The sequence below is a fragment of the Neomonachus schauinslandi genome, chromosome 5 (assembly GCF_002201575.2).
Source record: "Neomonachus schauinslandi chromosome 5, ASM220157v2, whole genome shotgun sequence".
Lineage (NCBI taxonomy): Eukaryota > Metazoa > Chordata > Mammalia > Carnivora > Phocidae > Neomonachus > Neomonachus schauinslandi.
Window position 1 is genome coordinate 7,852,199 of NC_058407.1, and position 24,959 is coordinate 7,877,157.

The following is a 24,959-nucleotide window of genomic DNA, read 5'->3' on the forward strand; positions in this document are numbered from 1 at the left end:
TTACTAAAATAAAATAAACTTAAAAAAACAGACAAAAGAAAAAAAGAATCTAAATGTAGTAAGTGGAGGCTGAATATATGTTAAAATATTTCTAAATTTGAGGTCCACCACATAGATGTGGAAGTCTTTGATTTTTCCCTTCTTCAACCCCTTCTACCACCAACCCCATATTCATGCTATCAACCAGTATTGTTGGTTCTACATCCAAAATAGAGCCTCTATTCCTCCACCACTACCACCCGAACAGATGTCACCAGCCCACTGCAACAGCCCTCCAACGGTCCCTGTTTGAGTTTTCCCCTTCTTTAATCCATAGGTGATCTTTTAAATCATAAGCCAGATCATGTTCATCCTCTTGCTTGAAACCTCTACTAGCTCCCTCTTGCACCTTGAATAAAATTCAAACATTCCACAAGACCCTGAATGACACTCTGCTTTCTCTTCAATCTCCTCCTGTATTACCCTCTCCGGCTTTCCCCACTCACTTCTTCTTTTTTTTTTTTTTTTAGATTTTATTTATTTATTTGACAGAGGGAGACACAGAGAGAGAGAGAGGGAACACAAGCAGGGGGAGTGGGAGAGGGAGAAGCAGGCTTCCCGCCGAGCAGGGAGCCGGATGCGGGGCTCGATCCCAGGACTCTGGGATCATGACCTGAGCCGAAGGCAGACACTTAACCAACTGAGCCACCCAGGCACCCCAACTCACTTCTTGTTCTTGACTGCCAAGCTTGACTTTGCATTAGGGCCTTTGCACTTGATGTTCTTTCTGTGGCTCTTCTCCTGGATGGCTCTTCATTTTTCAAATTTCAGCTCAAAGTCACCTCCTCAGGGACCTTATTTAAAGTAACTTTTCCCTCCCCTCACTCTGTATCCCTTCACCCATTTTATAGTTCTTTATAGTACCTGTTTCTGTCTGAAATTATCTTGTTCACTTGTTTATTTCTTTATTGTCTATCTCCCACCACTGGAGTGTAAGTGCCCTAAGGGCGGTGACTTAGACTGTCTTGTTCTCTACTGTATTTCCAGAGCCAAGAACAGAGCCTAGCATATCCTAGGTGATCAGGGACTAAAGAGATAGATAATAAGACTTTAAGGATTAAACAGGCTACTTCTTAAAGGCAGAACACTGGATTAGGCAGCTTGTTGTTCTGACTCTGGCGAACGGTTTTGTTTTACCACTAACAGGGTTCTAGGCCCCGTTCCCTCATGAGGAGACTACAGCCTTCCTTCTTGGGCCTCACCTACTGGATTAAGTTACTCTCATTCAACTTGAAAAATTCCATGATTTCAAATGGAATATGGAATCAACAAGATTCATCAAGCTTAAACAGAGAGAGTCTAGGTTTTACTTTGTACAGTGGAAATGATAGGGTCACCTCATTGGGTTGTAAGAACTAGAAATAAGAAACGTGCAGTACCTGCCATAGACCAGGCAAAATCAATGGTGGTTATCATCATCCTATTAGACACCAGAAGGGCAGCAACTAGAAGAATAAAACAGCCAAGAAGAATCCCCTTCATATGTTGCTTAGTCTTTTATTAATTTTCAAAGTGCAACCACAGGGGCACCTGGCTGGCTCAGTTGGTAGAGCATGCAACTCCATCTTGGGGTCATGAGTTCAAGCCTCATGTTGAGCATAGAGCTTACTTAAAAAAAAAAAAAAAGTACAACCATAAACTTCACAGGCAGGGAATCTGCTCATAGCAAATCATGCTGTTCATCAAATATTTATTTACTGCATGCCAGGCACAGTGCTGGACTCTGGGGAGACACAGGTGAACATCTCTGTCCATCCACATGGATTTCACTGCCTCCTGCAGGAAGACAGTGAAAACTTAACATCTAGTTGAGCTGAGAAGGTACTTGGCAGGGTGCAGTGATGGACACTAGGGAAGGGAGCACCCAGAAGAGGATATGACTTGCCTGATGAGAAGTAGCCAGTTAGGGTAGGAAGGTTGTTGGGGAAACCGCATTCCAGAGACACAGAAGTTAGGGAGGGTGGCAAACAACTCGTTGGCAGGAGAACGTGATGGGAAACCTTTGAAGGGTTTAAGCGGGGTAGTAAATTGATTTGATTATGCTTTAAAAGACCACTCTCTGGTTGCAGTGTGGAGAATGGATTGGAGATGGGTTGAGAGAAACAGCAGTTAGAAGGCTCTTGTAATGATCCCAATGAAGGATGATGGTGGCTTAGACCAGGGCAGACTCAGAGGGCACGCAGAAAAGTAGAATTTTTGAGAAATGTGTTGGAGGCAGTAATTAATTGTATAGAGTGGGTAGAGTGAGGAATCCAGAATGACTTTGGGAAGACATGTCAAATGGGTAGATGCTGGGAGCATGTTCTCTAATAGTTAAAAACTGTAGGATGAATGAACGAGGTTGGGTGGTTGAATATAAGGTATTAAGGACTTTATTTAGTCTGAGATGCCTGTGGGGAAGAAGGCAAGAAGGCGCGTGGAGTTCATTGGAGGGCTCTGAACTGGAGATCTATATCCTGCATTCTTTGGCACCCTCCCTTTAAGACTGAGTGAGAGTCCCTAATTTTCACATCTTGATGCATACATTTATCAACAGTACAAGAAAGTAGAAATTTGAGCTTTCCATCAGTTTCAGAGCATTTCAACAAGAGCCTGAAGTACCAGACTTTGGAAGAGGGAAAGAAGCAGAGTGCACACCCCAGTGACAGGAAACATTAGCATAAGTTGAAACGACCGTTAATTAGGAATTCAGTTGAAACGTCTTACTAAACACAGGTTGCTAAGCAACAGGGGCCACTGGAACCATGTGGTCATTCCTTCTGCCACAGAGCTCCTGGGCCTGGGTCTCATACTGTAGCACACGTACCCTTTTCGGCTGGTCAGAGTCATGCCTTTATACACGGATTTCATATACCCCTCTCTTTTCAGGGCCTCCCTTCCATGAATCACCATGTCTCTCTCTCTCTCTCTGGGGTCATTGATCTCTCCTACTCTATTGGATCATTCCCAATAGCAACACAAATGTGCTCTTGTGTCACCCCAACGATACAAATAAATCCCTTGACTCCACCTCCTCTGTCCCCTGCATTCCACCCCCATTTTTTTCAAGACTTGTCTGCCCATACTACCTCCACTTCTGCCGCTCCTCGCTTCTCCATCTGTCCCCATAGTCCACCAAAACTGCTCTGTCAAGTTCACATACAACTTCTCAGATGTGCAGACACACCTCTCTTCTCTCAGCAGCATCTGACACAACTGATCATTCCACCCTTCCTGAAATGCTGTCCTTTCTTGGGATGCCTTTGGTCTTCCTCCTGCCTCTCTGGCCAGTTCTCTCCCCATTGCAGGGCCTGAACCCTGAGTATTGGTGTTCTCCAGGATTCTGACCTGGGCCTGTTTGTTTTGCTTTACTTCTCACCATAAGTGAGGTCTTTTATTTTTAGTATGGTAAATACCATTTATATGCCCCAAATTCACATCTCCAGGCCAGGTGTTTGTCATCTGAGCTCCAGACTCCTATACCCATCCTTATAGAGGAAAACTGGACATTGCATCATAAACCACACAACAGAACACTTTATTCCCTTACCCCATACCTATTTCGCTTTTAGTTTCCCCCATTTCAGTACACAGCACTACTAAACCACTCAAGGAACTTCTGGCTTCCTCCTTCTCCATCCGTCCTTTCAATCCATCTGCAAATCCCATTAATTCTCCAAAACCTACCTCAAATATTTCCCCTTCGTTCTAGCCCTACTGCCACCACTTAAATCCATCATCCCTCCCCTGGATTCCACTGCAGCCTCCTAGCTGGTCTCCTCTCTTACCCTAGCCCATAAATTAGATGGATTAACTCCCCTGCATCACCGATATGCAGGCTGGGTGCTCTTTTCCATATCAAATCACCCACTTCTGCCTGGCCTTCCCCCAATTATTTTACAAGACCTTTGGGGGGGGGGGGGCAGAGAGGACGTCACAGTTCCTGTCATCATAGAGCTTCCATGTCAATGTGATCTAAAGGAAAGGAGCCCAACGCTTTCGGACCCCAACCTCAGGCCCGCACGGTGCTAACTGCTTTGACGCCGGCCTGCGACCGGTGACTCTGGGCAGGCCTCAGTTCGCCTCGTCTGCAAAATGGGACGACAGAGGGTAGCTCCGTCCTAGCGCTCCCATGGCAGGCCGTGCAAGTGCAGGTGGAGGGGAGAGGCCGTGGTCGCGGGCGGGGCGGGGCCCGCGGCCATGTGGCCGGGGGCCGCGCGCGGGTTCCGAGCGCCAACCGCCGGCAGCCCCGCCCGCCCCGTCCCGCGGTCCGCCCCGGGCGCGCGCCCGCCCCGCCCGCCCCGGGGCAGGGAGGCTGCAGCCCTCGCCCGAGCGAGCCTGGCCGGAGTGGGGAGGAGCGCGGCGCGGGCTCACCTAGATAGCGGGGCCCAGGCTGGGGGGACGGGGGGGCGGTCAGTGCCGGCCGCGTAGGGCCGAGGCGCCGGGGGCGTAGCGGGCAGCCGGGCCTCGGGGGACTATTGAGCTGGGGGCTGGCAGAGCTGGGACACCGCCCCGGGGTTGCTCCCCTAGGGGCGAGGGGCGGCGAGACCCCTCCCCCCTTGTCTTAGGTACTCGGAGGTGTGGGGCTGCTGCCGGCCAGAGCGATTAGCACAGTGCTTGGCCGCGAGCGAGCCCTTAGAGTGCCCGGGCTTTGATTGCAACCACAGTGCGCGGGGGAAACAGGAAAGAGTGATAAGTGGGCTGACCAAGGGTAACTGCCATTATTAAGCACCCAGGCTGGCCGGGCTCGGTCACCACCCCTTCCTTCTCTAGGTGGCAGCGAAGGCACATGGGGCACAAGCATGTGTCCCAGGATTGGGAAGAGGCAGAGCTGGGATACGAACCTGGGACCTTTGGCTCTTGGCCCAGTGCGCCAGGCCGAGGAAAACGTGTATTTGAACCAGGCTTTGAAAACCAGGAAGGGTTTGATGAGTGGCCCTAACTGGGCGAGCTCTGCCCTAATCGCCCTTGGGAAGACGTTTGATTTTTTTATAGGCTACACTTTCCTCCACCGTAAAAGTGGCTGGACTTAGGAAAACTAATAACTAATATGTAAGTAAGTGCTTTGCAACCCGTAAAGCATTTTCAACTACGTTGTCATAAGTAATGTCTCACAATTAACTCACCAAGTAAGCTTTATTTTTTTTTTTTAAGATTTTATTTATTTATTTGACAGAGAGAGACACAGCGAGAGGGGGAACGCAGGCAGGGTGAGTGGGGAAGGGAGAGGCGGGCCTCCCGCGGAGCCGGGAGCCCGATGCGGGGCTCGATCCCAGGACCCCGGGATCATGACCTGAGCCGAAGGCAGACGCTTACGACTGAGCCACCCAGGCGCCCCTCACCAAGTAAGCTTTTTTATTAGCCTCCTTGGACGGATGAAGAAACTGTCCTAGAGAGGTTTGTTAGATCAGGGAGCAGTGCCAGAACATTACTATGGACTCAATCAGAGGTTTTTCAGGATAACTGCCTTGGATGGGCATAAAGCTCAGAAACCAAACATCCTGTGACCTCATCATCTACTAGTCTAGAATAATACTTTTGCTGGATCTGCTTGTCCTCCCGGACTACCAACAGCTCTATCCCAGCAACCCAAATCGCCAAAGTGGAGCTATTACTATTATTTTTAATGTTACTTTCTGGTTTGGGCTGGGCTATGGGGAGTCCTTCAGGCAAAGTCAAAACTGAGAGGGAGTCGGATGGGGAGTTGACTGAATTCTGAAAATTTCAACTGTTTTGGGTTTTCTGAGTAATGATTATTTTGAGGGCATTGGTGATAAATAGTAATTTTGTCCTTCCTATTGACAGGTCCACCTCCTAGCAAATTATTTGGAATGAACATGAGAAATGTAAGTAGGGATTTTTAAGTATCAGTTAAAGGAACCTAAATTGTTTGTTTATGAAATGATGGCAGTTAATTTGGCGATACCATTTCTGGATGTATACAGTTAATTGGCAGTTAATTATCAAATGCCCATTTTCGAAGAGTATGGGTCTTTCGAAGACAGGTCTGTCACCACAAGCACTGACAAGTATCCTGAGAGATACTTGTCCCTCTGGGCCTGTAAAAGGGAAGATGGGCTGTGTGTTTCCTAATGTCTATGATGTATGGCAGGTGTTTTTTGGCCTAAGTGTTTTCATTTATCCTGTAACCTCCTTTGTCCTCAACAAACTTAAAAGGCAGGAGGCATTCTTATCTTTTTAAGAACTGAGGCTTACGCTTAGGAAGGCTAAGTAAACCAGCCCTGTCGGTGCCAAAAGCACACCTTTCATGTTGTTGATCCAGGTTTAGAGTCGACAAATATTTAATGAACGTCTACTTAACACCAGGTGCTTTTGAGTATTTTATCCAATCCTCATGACAACCTACCATCCCTTTTGCTCATTTCAGCTGATCACCTTGAAATCAATTAGCAAGCCTTTTTTTTTTTTTTCAAGATTTCATTTATTTATTTGACAGAGAGATAGCGAGAGCAGGAACACAAGCAGGGGGAGTGGGAGAGGGAGAAGCAGGCTTCCCGCTGAGCAGGGAGCCCGATGTGGGACTTGATCCTAGGACCCTGGGATCATGACCTGAGCCAAAGGCAGATGCCAAACGACTGAGCCACCCAGGCGCCCCAATTAGCAAGTCTTCTAAGAAAATAGCCCACTCCCACTGGTAGGACAGGAGATAATCCATGGGAATGTTACGGCCCCCCTTTCTAAATATGATGGGACTTACATGGCAAACTTTGAATTGGAGGGAGCATTTTCTTCCACTGATGACAATTAAGTCTGAAAATGCCGTTGGTTTCCTGTGATAGATGCACACATCGTGATGACTGGGGCTCGCTGTTGATCTGACCCTTGGATCAATTAGGTGTTACTTATGAAAAAGCATCAGGTGGAAATTCTGGCGTGGCTACAAGCCAGGCTGTGAGAAGGGGATGGATAGGTGGGCAGGCAGGGGTCCCGAGTTTGAAGGGCCTTGGATGTTATTCTGAGACATTTGCATTTTAATCTGTGGGCGGTGGGAGCCACAGCAGTGTTTAAAAGGGAAGTGACATGATGGGTATATGTTGTAGGTGGAGGCCTGCAGCGGAGCTGAGGAGGGATTGGAGCAGGCGGAATGGAAGCAGGGAAGCCAGGAAAAGAACTATTGCAGTTAGTTAATTGGAATGAATGTGGAAGTGTCCAGTAACTGATAAAAATGCTAACCGCTATCATCGGCTGAGCTCTTCCTGTGTGGCCAGATTCTGTGCAAGGGGCTTTGTACGCATTATCTTATGTACCCTTTGAGCTAAATACTGTTGTCCCCATTTTACAGAGTAGGAGGCGATGAAGATGACTTGTATAAGGTCACACCGTGACTAAATGGTAGAGCCAGAGTTCAAATCCACATCTGTCTGAATCTAAAGCCTTAAGGCTGCAAATCTAAGTCTATGTTGCAAACTTAAACATCTGAGACTAGTACTAGGCAGACTCTCCAGATCTTTGTACAGCAGAACTTGCCATATAAAGTACCAGTCTAGTTGATTTGCATCTAAGACACATCCCAAATCTGTCCTCTTACCCTCCTTCGCCTACCACCCCAGATGAGTCAGCATCAGTTTCTGCCTGCGGTCCTACAGTATCACCTAACTATTTTCCCAGCATCCTCACTTGCCAACCTAAAACCTATTCTTCACATAATAGCCTGACTGATCTCTTTAAAATCTAAATCAGGGTAGGCGCCTGGGTGGCTCAGTCAGTTAAGTGTCAGACTCTTGATTTAGGCTCAGGTCACGATCTCCGGTCCTGGGATCGAGCCCGGCATCCAGCTCCATGCTAAGTGCAGAGTCTCCTTGAGATTCTCTCTCTCTCTCTCTCTCTCTGCCCCTCCCCCCATTTGTGCGTACACGCTCTCTCTCTCTTTCAAATAAATAAATAAAATCTTAAAAAAATAGGGGCGCCTGGGTGACTCAGTCGTTGGGCATCTGCCTTTGGCTCAGGTCATGATCCCAGGGTCCTGGGATCAAGTCCCGCATCGGGCTCCCTGCTCGGCGGGGAGCCTGCTTCTCCCTCTCCCACTCCCCCTGCTTGTGTTCTCTCTCTGTCAAATAAATAAATAAAATCTTAAATATATATATATATTAGAATATATATTTTAATAATTAATTAAATTAATTTTATTTAAATTTTAAAAAATATATATATTAATCAAGGGCACCTGACTGGCTCAGTTGGTAGAAAACACTTTTTTTTAAAGATTTTATTTATTTATTTTTTTAACTTTTTTTTTTTTTAAAGATTTTATTTATTTGACAGAGAGAGACACAGTGAGAGAGGGAACACCAGCAGAGGGAGTGGGAGGAGGAGAAACAGGCTTCCCGCTGAGCAGGGAGCCGGATGCGGGACTCGATCCAACGACCCTGAGATCATGACCTGAGCCAAAGGCAGACACTTAACGACTGAGCCACCCAGGCGCCCCAAGACTTTATTTTTAAGTAATCTCTACACCCAGTGTGGGGCTCGAACTCACAACCTTGAGATCAAGAGTCGCATCCTCCACCAACTGAGCCAGCCAGGCCCCCCATGTGCTCTCTATTCTTTTCCATTGATCTGCGTGTGTTTTTCTGTGCCAGTTCCATACTATTTTAATTACCACAGCTTCGTAGTGTATCTTGAAACCTGGGACTGTGATACCTCCCGTTTGCTCTTTTTTCTCCAGATTGCTAGGCTATTCAGGGTCTTTTGTGGTCCCGTACACGTTTTAGAATTATTTGTTCTAGTTCTGTGGAAAACAACATCCACTCTCTTAATTAAGTGAAAGCAGGCACCTTATCTTTCCCACCTCTGCATCCTGGCACCTTGGACATGGCATGGCATTTTGCAGGCTCTTAATGAAACTCATGGAATGAAAGGTTGTAGTCACAGTAGAAATACAACTATATTATTAACAGAAAGTTCGGAATTATCCGTGATTCTGCTCTCTGCCGCTCACAATTCCATCTGCAAATCCTGAAGCAAAACTACTTCTCACCGCTAAACATATCCCCATATGTCTACTTTTCTGCGTTCCCACTGCTCCCATCCTTCTGCAGCTCCTGATTGGCTCTCTCCGAAACACCACGCCCACCGCCCAGCTGGTCGCCCAAATCACTGGCCTCGGGGCCCCTCTCCTGACTGCAAACTGATAGCTGCCGGAAGCAAAGAATCAGGTGTGTTATTAGGGCAGAAGTGTTTGTTTATGTTTATTATGTCGAATGAAAATGTGCTACCTGACCTTACCATGTGAGTTTGCTAGGCTGCTATAACCAAATACCACAGACGGTGTGGCTTAAACAGCAGAGAGTTATTTTCTCACAGTTCTGGGAGGCCGGAAGCCTCAATTCAAGCGTCGGCAGGTTTTCTTTTTTCTGAGGCCCCTCTCGTGGGCTTGCAGATGCTGCCTTCTTGCTGTGTCCTCACATGGTCTTTTATCTGTGTGCACACGTCTGTGTCCTAATCTCTTCTTATAAGGACACCAGTCAAATTGGGTGAGGGCCCACCTAGGGGACCTCATTTTACCTTAATTACATCTTTCCAGGCCCTATCTCCAAATACAGTCGCAGTCTGAGGTACTAGGGTTAGAATTTTAACATACCAATTGAAAGGGGGTGGGACACAATTCAGCCCATCACATCACAATTCAGCCCATCAGTATCCAAACGACATCTGTCTGGTACTGCACAAAACTGCCCGCTCACATTACAGTCCTTTAGATAACATCCTGTCTTTGCAAAGCTGAGGGAGGTTGTTGTGATAAAAAGTATTGTGTGTAGATGAATGTGGAACAGGAAATGAGTCCTAATTCCAAGGTTTGAGAAGGTGTGCGGTGCGAAACAGGCATTAAGTTCTTAGGACATACTGGATTTGTTTGGACTTACCTACTTAATGAACAGAACTGTTAGGTATTTCTGTAGGCCTAGGGGGTCGTGAAACAATTATGGAAACACTAGATGCACCATGAGTTGTGAAAATGCGGCAGCCTCCTTTACTCCAAACAGGTCAGTGGATCCCAGAGATCAGAGACACCAGGGAAGATTTTAATTAAGCAGATTTCTCCAGGTCCCACCCTAGACCTATTGAAAAAATATTTGGGAGTGAAGCCCTGGGTCAGTTTTGGGATCCACTCGTCTAACCTAACCCCTTCATGAAGGCCTAGAAAGGGAAATGTTTTGCTAGAAGTCATACAGCAAGTTAGTGGCTGAGCTGGGACTAGAATCCAGATCCTAATGAAACTATCAGATTCTCTTCCTCTTCTTGAGCATTTCTCATATCCACACCTGCAAATGTCAGGGCAATCTGCTGCTTAAAAACAGGCATGACCCTGACCTCAAAGACAGCAATTACATGGACAAACTCCATGTTGAATACATCAGTTGCATTTTTTAAAAAAGATTATTTATTTATTTATTTGAAAGAGAGCGAGAGCAGGGGGAGGGGCAGAAGCAGAGGTAGAGGGACAAGCAGACTCCGTGCTGAGCAGGGATGTGGGGCTCAATCCCAGGACCCTGAGATCATGACCTGAGCAGAAATCAAGAGTCAGACGCTTATCTGAGCCACCCAGGTGCCCCACATCAGTTGCATTTTAAAAATTTATATTGTGGGGCACCTGGGTGGCTAGGCCGTTGGGTGTCTGCCTTCGGCTCAGGTCATGATACCCAGGGTCCTGGGATCGAGCCCCGCATCAGGCTCCCTGCTCGGCAGGGAGCCTGCTTCTCCCTCTCCCACTCCCCCTGCTTGTGTTCCCTCTCTCACTGTGTCTCTCTCTGTCAAATAAATAAAATCTTTATTTATTTATTTTTTTAAAAATATGGAACGCTTCACGAATTTGCGTGTCATCCTTGCGCAAGGGCCATGCTAATCTTCTCTGTATTGTTCCAATTTTAGTATATGTGCTACCGAAGCACACAAATAAAATCTTTAAAAAAAAAATTTATATTGTGTAAGATCTATATGAGGAAAACCATGAAACTCTGGTGAAAGATATTAAAGAAGAATTAAGTAAATGGAGAGATATTTCATGTTTTTGCATAGGAAAACTCAATATTGTCAAGATGTTCGTTCTTTTCAACTTGGTCTATAGATTCAGTTCAATCCCGGTCAAAATCCCACAAGTTCTTTTGTGGAGGTTGACAGGTTCTAAAGTTTGTATGTAGAGGCAAAAAGAACAGCCAACTCAATATTGAAGAAGAACGAAGTCAGAGTGATGTAGGCAGGCCAGGTCTGAGGATCTGGAGGGAGTCCTGCAGGACCAGCCAAGGTGGTCCCAGGGTGCATGCAGAAGACATCAAATGGGAGCAGCAGGAGGTGAGAGGAGAGTTTATTGAAGGTACAGAGAGAGTGCACGTACAGACAGAATGTCTGGGAAACTCAGAAGGGAAAGGAGAGAGAGTCTCATCTTTGCTCAAATTTTTGCTCTGCAAAGGGATTTTTACTGATGATCATAGTCTGGTGTATGTGGCCTCTTAGGCAACCAGGAACCAGTTAGATGAGGTCCAGGTGTTATTCCTTGGAGCCCGGGGGGTCTTGGTGTCAATTTCTAGCACCAGTGGTCTGGAATATGCATATGATGGCTTGTCTGGTCATTCTCACCCGGTCCTTCCTCAGATGTTGTCTATTCTAGAGAAATCACCAACTCCTTGTCCTTTACAAGGAGGACGTATGCTATTTGCATTCCGAGGCTTGTGTAAAAGTAGGGGTGCAGGTCCTAGCAAGAATAGAAGCAGGAAAAGGAGCAAAAAGCAGATTTCTCTGCAGTCTTTCAGTTTCCCTATGCCAAGAGGACTGATACGACCCAAATTCAAGACTTCTTATAAAGCTACAGTAATGAAGCCAGTGTGGTATTGGTGAAGAATAGACCAGTGGGTCAATGGAGCAGAATAGAGAGCCCAGATATAGAGCCACATAAAAACAGCCAGCTCCTTGACCGAGGAGAAAAGGCAGTACAATGGAGCAAAGAGTCTTTTCAACAAATGGTGCTGGAACAACTGGACATCCATATGCAAAAAAATGAATCCAGACAGAGACCATACACCCTTGACAAAATTTGGCTTAAAATGGATCATAGACCTAAATGTAAAATGCAAAACTGTGAACGCCCTAGGAGATAACATAGGGGAAAATCTGGATGATCATGGAGATGGTGATGACTTTTTAGGTCCAGGAAAGGCATAATCCATGTAAGAAATAACCTATAAACTAGACTTCATTAAAATTAAAAATTTTTGCTCTGCAAAGGACATTGTCAAGAGAATGAAAAGCCAGACTGGGTGAAAATATTTGCAAAAGACATAACTGATAAAGGACTATTATCCACAATATACAAAGAACTCTTAAAATGCAATGATAAGAAAACAACCTGATTAAAAAATGGGCCAAAGATTTTAACAGACCCAGAACAGATGGCAAGTAAGCGTATGAAAAGATACCCTACATCATGTAACCCCAATGAAATGCAAATTAAAACAACAATGAGATGCCACTATACACCTATTGGAATCCCCCAAGTCTATACACCTATTGGAATCCCCCAAATCCCCCAAATACTGACAACACCAAATGCTCTCAAGGATATGGAGCAACAGGAACTCTCATTCATTGCTGGTGGGAATGCAAAATGGTACCGCTACTTTGGAAGACAGATTGATGGTTTCTCACAAAACTAACCATAATCTCACCATACAATCCAGGAATTGTGCTCCTTGGTGTTTGCTCAAAGGAGTTGAAAACTTATGACCACACGAAAACCCGCATGTGGGTGTTTATAGCAGTTGCCAAAACTTGGAAGCAACCAAGTCCTTCAGGAGGTGAATGGATAAATAAACTGTGGTCCATCCAGAAATGGGGTATTGTTCACTGCTAAAAAGAAATGAGCTCTCAAGCCATGACAAGACATGGAGGAACCTTATATGCATATATCTAAGTGAAAGAAGCCAATCTGAAAAGACTACATGCTATATGATTCCGCTTATACAACATCTGGAAAAGGCAAAACCATGGAGGTAATAAAAAGATGAGTGGTTGCCAGGGGTTGGGGGAGGGAGACATGAACAGGGCACAGAGGATTTTTAGGGTAGAAAATATTCTATGTGATGCCGTAATGGTGGATTTGTATCATACGTTTGTCTAAACCCATAGAATGTGCTACACCAAGGGTGAACCCTCATGCAAACTATGGACTTTGGATGATAATGACGTGTCAGTGTAGGTTCACTGATTGTAACAAGTGTACTATTCTGGTGGGGCATGCTGACAGTGGGGAGGCAATGATTGTGTGGGGGTAAGGGGGGTAGAGGAAGTCTCTGTACTTTGCACTCAATTTAGCTTTAAACCTAAAACCACTCTAAAAATTAAAAGTCTGATAAAAAAATTTGTAGATCCTTTTGTGGCTCATAGATGTGACAACTGGGAGTTCATGCTCTTATTGTGTGAGGTGTACTACCCTCCACCCTTATCACGACACTGGCACATTACCGGTCCGATATAGAAAAGAATCTGTCTAGAAGTCAATAAACAAGTGTATGTATCCCCATTATAGCACTACCCATTTAGTGAAGTAAAAAGAGGGTTGTGGGAATTACACAATGCTAAGTAATAAAAAATATTTTAGTAAGTATTCACCATGTACCTATTGAAAGACACAGGGGACAATACAAGAGAAATATAAAATGGGGCTCCTGGCTGGCTCATTTGGTAGAACATGCAACTCTCGATCTCAGGTTTGTGAGTTCGAGCCCTATGTTGGGTGTAGAGCTTACTTAAAGTAATAATAATAATAAAACAAAAAATAAAATGTTGTTCCTGCAAAGCTAAAAGTCTGGTTCTTTGGCCTGAATTGTGAGAAATCAATAATGCAAATGGACTTTAAACCCTCAGTGCTCTGTTGTTCCAACTCTGTATCTATAATTCAGAGGCGGAGAAAAAGTGTCCACTGTTTTTGTTTTAAGATTTCTTTATTTGAGGGCGCCTGGGTGGCTCAGATGGTTAGGCGTCTGCCTTCGGCTCAGGTCATGGTCCCGGAGTCCTGGGATCGAGTCCCACATCGGGCTCCCGGCTCGGCGGGGAGCCTGCTTCTTCCTCTGACCCTCTCCCCTCTCATGCTGTTTCTCTCTCGCTCGCTCTCTAAAAAATAAATAAAATCTTTAAAAAAAAAAAAAAGATTTCTTTATTTGAGAGAGAGTGTGAGAGCATGGGGTGGGGGAGGGGCAGAGAGAAAGAGAGAATCTCAAGCCGACTCCCCACTGAGCATGGAGCTGGACATGGGGCTCAATCCCACGACCCCGAGATCATGACCTAAATTGAAATCAAGAGTTGGGCGCATAACCAACTGAGCCACCCAGGTGCCCCCAAAAGTGTCTACTGTTAAAGGCGTGTTCTCTAGCAGATATGTAACATCTTGTTTGCCTCAAGTGACAGAAGGAATGTAAAAAAAAAAAAAAAATACTCTGTAAACCATAAAGTGCTTTACAGAGACAGATTATTAATGTTACTTTGTGAGATGAACAGCCTAGTTCCAGGACCTGTTGAAAGTATACAGTGACACAAAAAGATGGCGTAGAATTTGAACAAGGATTAGAAAGGAGGCCCCTGAGGATTTTAAGTTCTGGTCACTTGAGGATTCCACTAAGTTTCAGATTTGAGGAAGGGAGCCTTCAAGCCCAATGGAGAAGAACAGAGATTACAATGTTTTTGGGACCTGGGACCCAAGAAGAAAGACTAAGGGAATTAGAACCATGACACCCGAAGATAAGGTGTTGTTATTCATCGAGAAGAAAAAGCTAAGGGCTGTCTCTTGTTGAAATAGGTCCAGGGAATTTGGAAGATTGCTCAGTCACTGCCACCTCTGGGAATTGTATCTCGGCTCTGGGAATAAGCCCAAGGCCCTCTTAGTTCTCCCTGGTACTTGTCTGAAGTGTCTTCTGCCTAAGAGGCTCAGGCAACCATTCTGAATACTGAGCTGCTGGAGTTCTAAGAGCCAGGCTTGTAAAGGTAGGTCAAGGTTGAGGTGGGCTGGGGAGGAGGTTAGCCAGCATTCCCCCTGAGGGTCTTTACTAATAGTGGTCTCAGAAAGTGTTCACAGTGCTCCCTTGGCTAAGAATTCTCCAGGAACGTTCACTGGAGAGGCACATGATTCCCCATCACCAGGCACACATGGTCCCCTTGGAAGCTGTGATATTGGTAGTTACACACCCTTTTCAGGGGCAAAAGGAAACTTAGAGCCTTGTTTGAAGCAGTTCCTAGTGATAAACATTCCAGAGAGATGCCCCCAGGACTTGGGCAGGCGGCTAAGGGTGCCCGGGGGAGAAGGGCAGAAATAAAATGGTTTTGGCACTTGGGACCCAGGAATAAAGCCTGAAGGGCTCAGAACAGTCACTGGCATATAGTAAGCCCTTTGTGTTTATGGCAGAAGAGCGGGCAGATTGCGTGTTTAAATAGGGTGGTCAGGGTAGATCTCACTGAGAGGGCGAGATTTGAGCAGACGTGAAGAAGGCAAGGAAATCTGCTCAATGGGTCTTTGAGGAAAGAGCATTCCAGGCCTGAGGAACAGCCATAGCAAAAGTCTGGCAAGTTCCAGACACTCTGGGGCTGGGGTTGGGTGAGAGATGAGAAACGCAGTGTTCCTGCTCACATCAGGCCTGTGAGGCCCTGGGGAGGATTTGGGCTTCCACTCTGAGTGAGGTGGAGCCACATGAGTGTTTAGCAGAGGAACGACAAGATCTGTCTTCTGCTCTGCTGTACTGGGAACGACATGGGAGTGGTGAGGGGCAAAGGTCAGAGTAGGAAGCTGTGGTAGGAGGCTAGGGCAAAACTGGGCAAGATATAGTGAGGCCAGAGGAATCAGGGGAGGTGGTAGGAGAGTCTGATTCTGGAAATGTTGGGAAGCCAGCATTGACTTCTAAGGGACTGGTACAGGGTAGTGAGAGTGGGCCCAGCAATGTTTGCTGTCTTTCCTTATGTGCTTGAATGACTGTGTTGTTTAGCCTGAGTTGGATGGATGTGGTTGCCATCAAATGGTTGGGAGAAATAAAGGATCGTGTCAGACAGGCCGTTCTTTCATTCAGAGTCTTTACTGGGCCCCCCGTCGTGTTAGGCACAGGATGACGGACAATGCAAGTTAAGGTCATTATCCACATGGAGCAACCATTCTAGTCGTATAATTAGACAGTAGCCATGTAAGCAATGTCAACCAGGGATAAGGGCTAGGAGAAAAATAAAGTGTGGTATTGTGGCAGCATTTTGGGTTGCTCAACTTTAGGGGCTGGAAGAGCCCTCTGTGGAGGTGACATCTGCCCTGACGCCATTTCTCCCGAGGCATCAAATGCTTGCCCTTAGAATGATCTAGACCATCAGAGGATGTGTCATGACCTCTCATGGAATTGCTTGAACTGAACTTCATTTCATCACAAGACCTTTTAAACCACAGCCAAATGAAACACTGCGTGGAAACTGAGGCTATTGTTGAGAATCTTGTCCACCATGAGGCTCAGTCATAGCCCAGTTCCAAAAATTGTGAAAATACTGAGCTGATTTTTTTCTGATCTTTTGGCTGCAATCACGTAACCAATTGTTTTTCATTCTTTGCTTCTGTCACTAACAAGCTAAAAGTCAAGTCTACAACCCCTCTTCTTACAAGTGTATAGGACTGATGGCATTTTGTATACTAGCTGAATCCGTTTCAACTTTATTTTACTTAATCAAATTCATTCATTTTATTTATTTTTTCTTTTTCTTTTTCTTTTTTTTTTAAAAGATTTTATTTATTTCACAGAGAGAGACACAGCGAGAGAGGGAACACAAGCAGGGGGAGTGGGAGAGGGAGAAGGAGGCTCTCCGCCGAGCAGGGAGCCCAATGCGGGGCTCGGTCCCAGGACCCTGGGATCAGGACCTGAGCCGAAGGCAGACGCTTAACGACTGAGCCACCCAGGCACCCCTATTTTTTATTTTTCAACGTGGGGCTTGAACTCATGACCCCAAGATCAAGAATCACACCCTCTACCAACTAAGCTGGCCAGGCACCCCTCATTCATTTATTTTAAGTAAGCTCTAGGCCCAGCATGGAACTTGAACTCATGACCCTGAGAGCAAGACTCACACACTACCGACTGAGCTAGCCAGGCACCCCTGTTTCAACTGACTAAAAAAATTTTGAGATTATAATTTATATATAATACTTCTACTCCACACTCCACAGGCAACCATTATAATGATTTCTATAATCATAGTTTTACCTGTTCTAGGATTTCATATACATAGAATCATGAAGTATATATTCATTTGCATTTTCTTTCACACAGCCTAATGTTTTTCAGATTTAGCCATGTTCATGCATGTATCAACAGTTTTTTTTTTTTAAAGATTTTATTTATTTATTAGAGAGAGAATGAGAGAGAGCAAGCACATGAGAGGGGGGGAGGGTCAGAGGGAGAAGGAGACTCCCTGCCGAGCAGGGAGCCCGATGCGGGACTCGATCCCGGGACTCCAGGATCATGACCTGAGCCGAAGGCAGTCGCTTAACCAACTGAGCCACCCAGGCGCCCCAAGTATCAACAGTTTTATTGTGTAGTATTCCATGTATCAATTTGTTTATCCATTCACCTGTTGATGGACAACTTAATTGTTTCCAGGTTTGGCTACTATGAATAAAGCTGATGTGAACATTCCTTTCATGGACAAATATTTTCATTTCCTCCCTTCCTTTCCTTTCCTTTTCTTGAATAAATATTTTCTTGAATAAATACCAGAAGTAGAATTGCTGGGTCAGAAGAAAAGTATATGATTGACTTTATAAGAAATGGCAGGGACTGCCTGGCTGGCTCAGTCAGTAGAACATACGACTCTTGATCTCAGGGTTGTGAGTTCAAGCCCCGCATTGTGTGTAGAGATTACTTAAAAATAAGATCTTAAAAAAGAAAAAAGAAAGGGGCGCCTGGGTGGCTCAGTCATTAAGCGTCTGCCTTCGGCTCAGGTCGTGATCCTGGGGTCCTGGGATCGAGCCCCGCATCGGGCTCCCTGCTCTGCGGGAAGCCTGCTTCTCTCTCTCCCACTCCCCCTGCTTGTGTTCCCCTTCTCGCTGTGTCTCTCTCTGTCAAATAGATAAATCTTAAAAAAAAAAAAGAAAGAAAGAAAAGAAAAAGAAATGGCCAAACCTTTTTTCTAAATGGTTTTACTGTGTTCTAGCATGATATGAGAGTTTCCATTGCTTTATTTTCTTTATGGTCTTTTCTAGAATTTCATCTAGCATTTAGTTTTTTGCATCTGGCTTTTTTCCAATTAGCATAATGATTTTGAGATTCATCCATGTCATGTTTATCTGTAGTTTGTTTGTTTTTTAAGATTTTTTTATTTATTTGAGAGAGAGAGAGAACGAGAACGGGGGAGGAGCAGAGGGAGAGGGAGAAGCAGACTCTGCATTGAGCACAGAGCCAGACATGGGGTTCAATCCACGACCTGAGATCATGACCTGAGCCGAAATCAAGAGTTGGAGGCTCAACCCACTGAGCCACCCAGGTGCGCCTGTTTGTTTATAACAAAACCCTACCCCTCAGTAGTTTGTTTCTTTTTTTTTTTTTAAAGATTTTATTTATTTATTTGAGACAGAGAGAATCAGAGACAGAGAGCACGAGAGGGAGGAGGGTCAGAGGGAGAAGCAGACTCCCCGCCGAGCAGGGAGCCCGATGCGGGGCTTGATCCCAGGACCCTGGGATCATGACCTGAGCCGAAGGCAGCCGCTTAACCAACTGAGCCACCCAGGCGCCCCATATAATCTAATTATAAATCCTTTGTCATATATATGTATTGTGAATATTCTCCCAATCTAAGACTTGCCTTTTCTTTTTTTTTGATAAGCAGAAAAATTTAATTTTGATGACGTTCAATTTATCAGCTTTTTTTTTTTTAATTAATTTATTTGACAGAGAGAGACACAGCGAGAGAGGAAATACAAGCAGGGGAAGTGGGAGAGGGAGAAGCAGGCTTCCCACGGTGCAGGGAGCCCGATGTGGGCCTCCATCCCAGGACCCTGGAATCATGATCTGAGCCGAAGGCAGATGCTTAACGACTGAGCCACCCAGGCGCCCCCAGCTTTTTCTTTTGATTAGTGTTTTTTGTGTTCTGAGAAATTTTTGCCTATCCTAGGGTTGCAAAGATATTCTCCTATGTTGTCTTCTAGAAATTGTATGGTTTTAGATTTTACATTTATTTATTTTTTAATTTTTATTTATTTATTTGACAGAGTGAGAGATAGCGAGAGCAGGAACACAAGCAGGGGGAGTGGGAGAGGGAGAAACAGGCTTCCCACGGAGCAGGGAGCCTGATGTGGGGCTCGATCCCAGGACCCTGGGATCATGACCTGAGCTGAAGCCAGATCCTTAATGACTGAGCCACCCAGGAGCCCCTAGATTTTACATTTAGATATATGATCTATCTCAAAATGATTTTTTAAAAATAGTTTACTTATTTTTTTAAAGATTTTATTTATTCATTTGACAGAGAGAGACACAGCGAGGGAGGGAACACAAGCAGGGGGAGTGGGAGAGGGAGAAGCAGGCCTCCCGCGGAGCAGGAAGCCCGATGCGATGCGGGGCTCATCCCAGGACCCTGGGATCGTGACGGAGCCGAAGGCAGACGCTTAACGACTGAACCACCCAGGCGCCCCTCAAAGTAAGTTTTATATTGGTATAAGATAGGGATCAAGGTTAATTCTTTATAATGTAGATATCCAGTTGCTCCAACAGTATATATTAAAAAGAATGTTCTTTCTTCATTGGATTATTTTGATGCTTATTGAAAATCAGTTGTACATGTGAGAATTTGTTTTTGAGGGACGCCTGGGTGGCTCAGTCTTTAAGCGTCTGCCTTCGGCTCAGGTCATGATCCCAGGGTCCTGGGATCGAGCCCCGCCTCGGGCTCTCTGCTCCGCGGGAAGCCTGCTTCTCCCTCTCCCACTCCCCCTGCTTGTGTTCCCTCCCTCGCTGTGTCTCTGTCAAATAAATAAATAAATAAATAAAATCTTAAAAAAAAAAAAAGAATTTGTTTTTGATCTCTCTCTTCTGTTCCATTGATTTGACTTTACATCAATACTACACTGTCTTGAATATTTACTTTGTATCCTGCCACCTGGCTAAACTCACTTACCTGGTAGCTTTTTTGTATATTCTTTAGGACTTTTTTTTTTTTTTTTTTTTTTAAAAGAGAAAGTGTATGCACGAGTGGTGGGGGCGGGAGGGAGAGAGAATCCCAAGTGGTCTTCACTCTCAGTGCAAAGCCTGATGTGGAGCTCGATCCCATGACCCTGAGATCATGACCTGGGCCAAAATCAAGAGTTGGACGTTCAACCAACTGAGCCACCCAGACCCCCCTATTTAGGACTTTCTATTTACACAATCATGTAGTCTGTAAATAAATAACAGCTTTACTTATTTATATCCAATCTTAATGCCTTTTATTTCTTTTTCTTACATTACACTGGCTGGGACCATCACTACGATGTTGACTAGTGTTTAGAGTAGACATCTTTGCATTGTTTCTAATCTTAGGGGGGAAGCACTCATTATTTCACCAATAAGTATGATGTTACTATAGATTTTTCATGGATGCTCTTTATTAATTTGAAGTAATTACCTACCATCTCTACTTTGTGAGAATTTTTATCTTTTTAAAAAAAATTTTTAATTTTATTTTTTTTAAAGATTTTATGTATTTATTAGAGAGAGAGAGAGAGCACAAGTAGGCAGAGTGGCATACAGAAGCAGAGGGAGAAGCAGACTCCCCGCTGAGCAGGGAGCCTGACTCAGGATTCCATCCCAGGACCCTGGGATCATGACCTGAGCTGAACGCAGATGCTTAACTGACTGAGCCACCCAGGCACCCCGAGAATTTTTATCTTGAATAGGTATTAAATTTTGTCAAATACCATTGAAATGGTATCTGATTTTTCTCCTTTATTACACTAATGTGGTAGATTGCATTGATTTTTCTTTTCTTTTTTTTTTTTTAAAGATTTTGTTTTTAAGTAATCTCTATACCTCACGTGGGCCTCAAACTCAAAACCCCATGATCAAGAGTCGCACACCCCACTGACTGAGCCAGCCAGGCACCACATGATTTTTTAAATGTTGAACCAACCTTGTATTACTGGTATAAAATCTATATGGATATGATTATCATTTTTATATATTGCTGGGTTTAATTTGCTAATATTTTGTTTTACAACTCAGTAATATTTTTCAATTTGTGAATTTTTTGTCTATGTTCATGAATGACATTACCTGCAATTTTCTTTTTATATAGTAACAGGCTTTGGTATCAGAGTTATGCAGCTTTGTAACACAGGTTGGGAAGTATTCCCTTCTCTTCCTCTTTTTGAAGGAGTTTATATAAAATTGGTGTTATATCTTCCTTAAATATTTGGGATAATTCACCAATGAAGTCATCTGGGCCTGGAGTTTTCTAGTGGGAATGTTGTTAATTATGACTTCAATTTCTTTAATAGATAACAGACTATTCATATATTTTAAGTTTTCATATGTTTTAGTAAATTATATATATATATATTTTAAATAGGGTATCATTTTTTTTTAAGATTTTATTTATTTATTTGAGAGAGAGAGAATGAGAGACAGAGAGCATGAGAGGGAAGAGGGTCAGAGGGAGAAGCAGACCCCCGGCTGAGCAGGGAGCCCGATGTGGGACTCGATCCCGGGACTCCAGGATCATGACCTGAGCCGAAGGCAGTCGCTTAACCAACTGAGCCACCCAGGCGCCCAGTAAATTATATTTTTAAGAACTTTGTCCATTTTATTGAAACCAATAAATATATTGACATAAAGTTGTTCATAATTTTATCTTATTATTCTTTAGGTTCTGTAGAGATGTCTTCTCTTTCATTTCTGATTTTGGTAGTTTATATTTTCTGTCTTCAGTCAGAGATTTATCAATTTTATTGAATCCTTATTCCATTTACATTTAATGTAATTACTGATATATTGGTTTTAAGTCTGCCATCTTGATATTTATTTTCTCTTTGTCCCCTCTGTTCTTTGTTCCTTTATTGTTTGGGTTAATTGAGTATTTTTCTTTTCTTTTTTTTTTTTTAGATTTTATTTATTTGACAGAGAGAGAGGAGGGGAGAGAGAACACAAGTAGGGGGAGCAACAGAGGGAGAAGCAGGCTCTCCACCAAGCAGGGAGCCTGACGCAGGACTCAATCCCAGGTCCCAGGGATCATGACCTGAGCTGAAGGCAGACGCTTAACGACTGAGCCACCCAGGTGCCCCTAATTAAGTATTTTTAAGTATTTCATTCTTTCTCTTCTGTTGACTTTTTAGCCAGCTCTTTGGATCATTTTTTCAAGTGGTTACTTTAGTGATTACAGCGTGCATCCTTAATCTTCCGCAGCTGATTTATATTTAATGAAAACCTTTACAACAATGTCATTATATTTACACCCCTACTGTCCTTTGCATTATTGTCATGTATTTTACTTTTATAAGTGTTATAAACTTCACAATACACTGTTATTTTTACTTTTTAAAACATATTTTTAAATTTTTAAGTAATCTCTACACCCAAAATGGGGCTCGAACTCACAACCTCAAGATCAAGAGTTGCATGCTCTACCAACTAAGCCAGCCAGGTACCTCTGTTATTTTTACTTTGAACAGCCAGCTGACTTTTTTTTTTTTAAGATTTTATTTATTTATTTTACAGAGAGAGACACAGCGAGAGAGGGAACACAAGCAGGGGGAGTGGGAGAGGGAGAAGCAGGCTTCCCGCGGAGCAGGAAGCCCGATGCGGGGCTTGATCCCAGGACCTTGGGATCATGACCTGAACTGAAGGCAGTCGCTTAACGACTGAGCAACCCAGGCGCCCCCAGCCAGCTGACTTTTTAAAACAAATTAAGAAAAGAACAATCATATTTTACATTTACCCACATACTTGCCATTTTGAGTGTGCTTTTCTTCCTATAGGTTTGCATTTTCATCTCTCCCTCCATCCTGAAGAATTTCCTTTAGCATTTCTTGGAGTAAGTGCTGGCTACAAATTATCCTAGTCGTTACTTATCTGAAAATGTCTATTTTATTAAAAATTTTTATTTAATTGTGGTAAAATACCCATAAGATTTACCATCTTTTTTTTTTTTTTTTAAGATTTACCATTTTAAACTGTACGGTTCAGTGGCATTAACAACATTCACGTTTTTTGTGCGACCATCACCACCATCCATCTCCAGAACTTTTCCATCTTCCCAAACTGAAACCCTGTCCTCATCAAACATGAACTCCCAATAGAATAGAGAGCTCAGAAAAATACCCCTTGCATATACGGTCAAATGATTTTCAACAAGGGTACTAAAACAATTTAATGGGGAAAGGAGTCTTTTCAACAAGTAGTTCTGGGAAAACTGGATTATCCACATGTAAAAGAATTACCTTACATACAAAATTTAACACAAAATGGATCAAAGACTTGAAAGACCCAAGAGATAGAACTATAAAGACCCAAGAGCTAAAACTACAAAACTCTTAGGGGCACCTGGGTGGCTCAGTCAGTAGAGCATTCTACTCTTGATCTCCAGGCCATGAGTTTGAGACCCGTGTTGGGGGTAGAGTTTATTAAAAAAAAAAAAAAAAGCAGCCTACAAAATAGGAGAAAATACTTTCAAATTATATATTTGATAAGGGGTTAACAACCAGAATATATAAAGAACTCCTACAACTCAAATAAAACAAAACTCCAAATAATCCAATTAAAAAATGGGCAAAGTACTTGAATAGATATTTCACCAAAGAAGACATACAGATGGCCAACAAGCACATGAAAAGATGCTCAACATCACTCATCATCACTCAGGGAAATGCAGATAAGAACCACAACAGAAAATAACAAGTGTTGGCAAAGATGTGGAGAAATTGGAGCCTGTTTGTATTGCTGCTGGGAATGAAAAATTATACAGCTGCTGTGGGAAATAATATGGTGGTTCCTCAAAAAAAAAAAACAAACACTAAACTAAAAATGGAAAAAATCCAGCAATTCTCTTTCTGAGTATATATCCAGAAGAATTGAAAGCAGGGTCTTGGAGAGATATTTATGCACCCATATTTATAGTAGCATTGTTTACAGTAGCCCAAAGTAGAAACATCCAAATTTCCATTGACAGATGAATAAACAAACAAACAAAAATATATAATGTGTGTCTATATAATATTCCCACATGTGTATATGCATGCGTGTTATGCACGCTTTTATATATGTATATTATACACATATTACATATAACACATACATATATGAATGCGTGTATATATATACACAGGGATGCTATTCAGCCTTAAAAAGGAAGGAAATTTTGGGCACGTGGGTGGCTCAGTCGGTTAAGCGTCTGCCTTCAGCTCAGGTCATGATCCCAGGGTCCTGGGATCGAGTCCCACGTCAGGCTCCCTGCTCGGCAGGAGGCCTGCTTCTCCCTCTCCCTCTGCCCCTCCCTACTGTTTGTGCTCTCTCTCTGCTCTGTCTTGCTCTCTCAAATAAAGAAAATCTTTAAAAAAATAAATAAATAAAAATAAAGATACCTGTCTATCCATCTTTAAAAAAAAAAAAAGAAGGAAGGAAATTTTGTGTTATATGTAAGTGATGAACCTCTAAATTCTCCTGAAGCCAATATTATACTATATGTTAACCAACTAGAATTTAAATAAAAATTTGGAAAAAAAAAAAAGAAAATTGGACACATGCTACAATATGCATTAACCATATACTAAATGAAATAAGCCAGTCAAAAAAGGCAAAACACTGCATTATTCCATTTGTATGTGGTACCTAGAGTAGTCAAACTCATAGAGACAGAAATTAGAAAGGTGGTTGCCAGGGCTGGTGTGGGTGGGGATGGGTTCTTGTTTAGTGGGTACAGAGTTTCAGATTTGCAAGATGAAATAAGTCTTG

At 43.6% G+C, this 24,959-nt stretch overlaps 2 non-coding genes across 2 annotated transcripts; one reads left to right on the forward strand and one right to left on the reverse strand.

Annotated features, from left to right (window-relative positions):
- Positions 1-10,825: 10,825 nt before the first annotated feature.
- Positions 10,826-10,928, reverse strand: LOC123324925. Its single transcript, XR_006540103.1, has one exon. It is a non-coding gene; the product is annotated as a U6 spliceosomal RNA (small nuclear RNA).
- Positions 10,929-13,397: 2,469 nt separating this feature from the next.
- LOC123325045 lies at positions 13,398-13,504 on the forward strand. The gene has a single exon (XR_006540211.1). It is a non-coding gene; the product is annotated as a small nucleolar RNA U13 (small nucleolar RNA).
- The last annotated feature ends 11,455 nt before the right edge of the window (positions 13,505-24,959 follow it).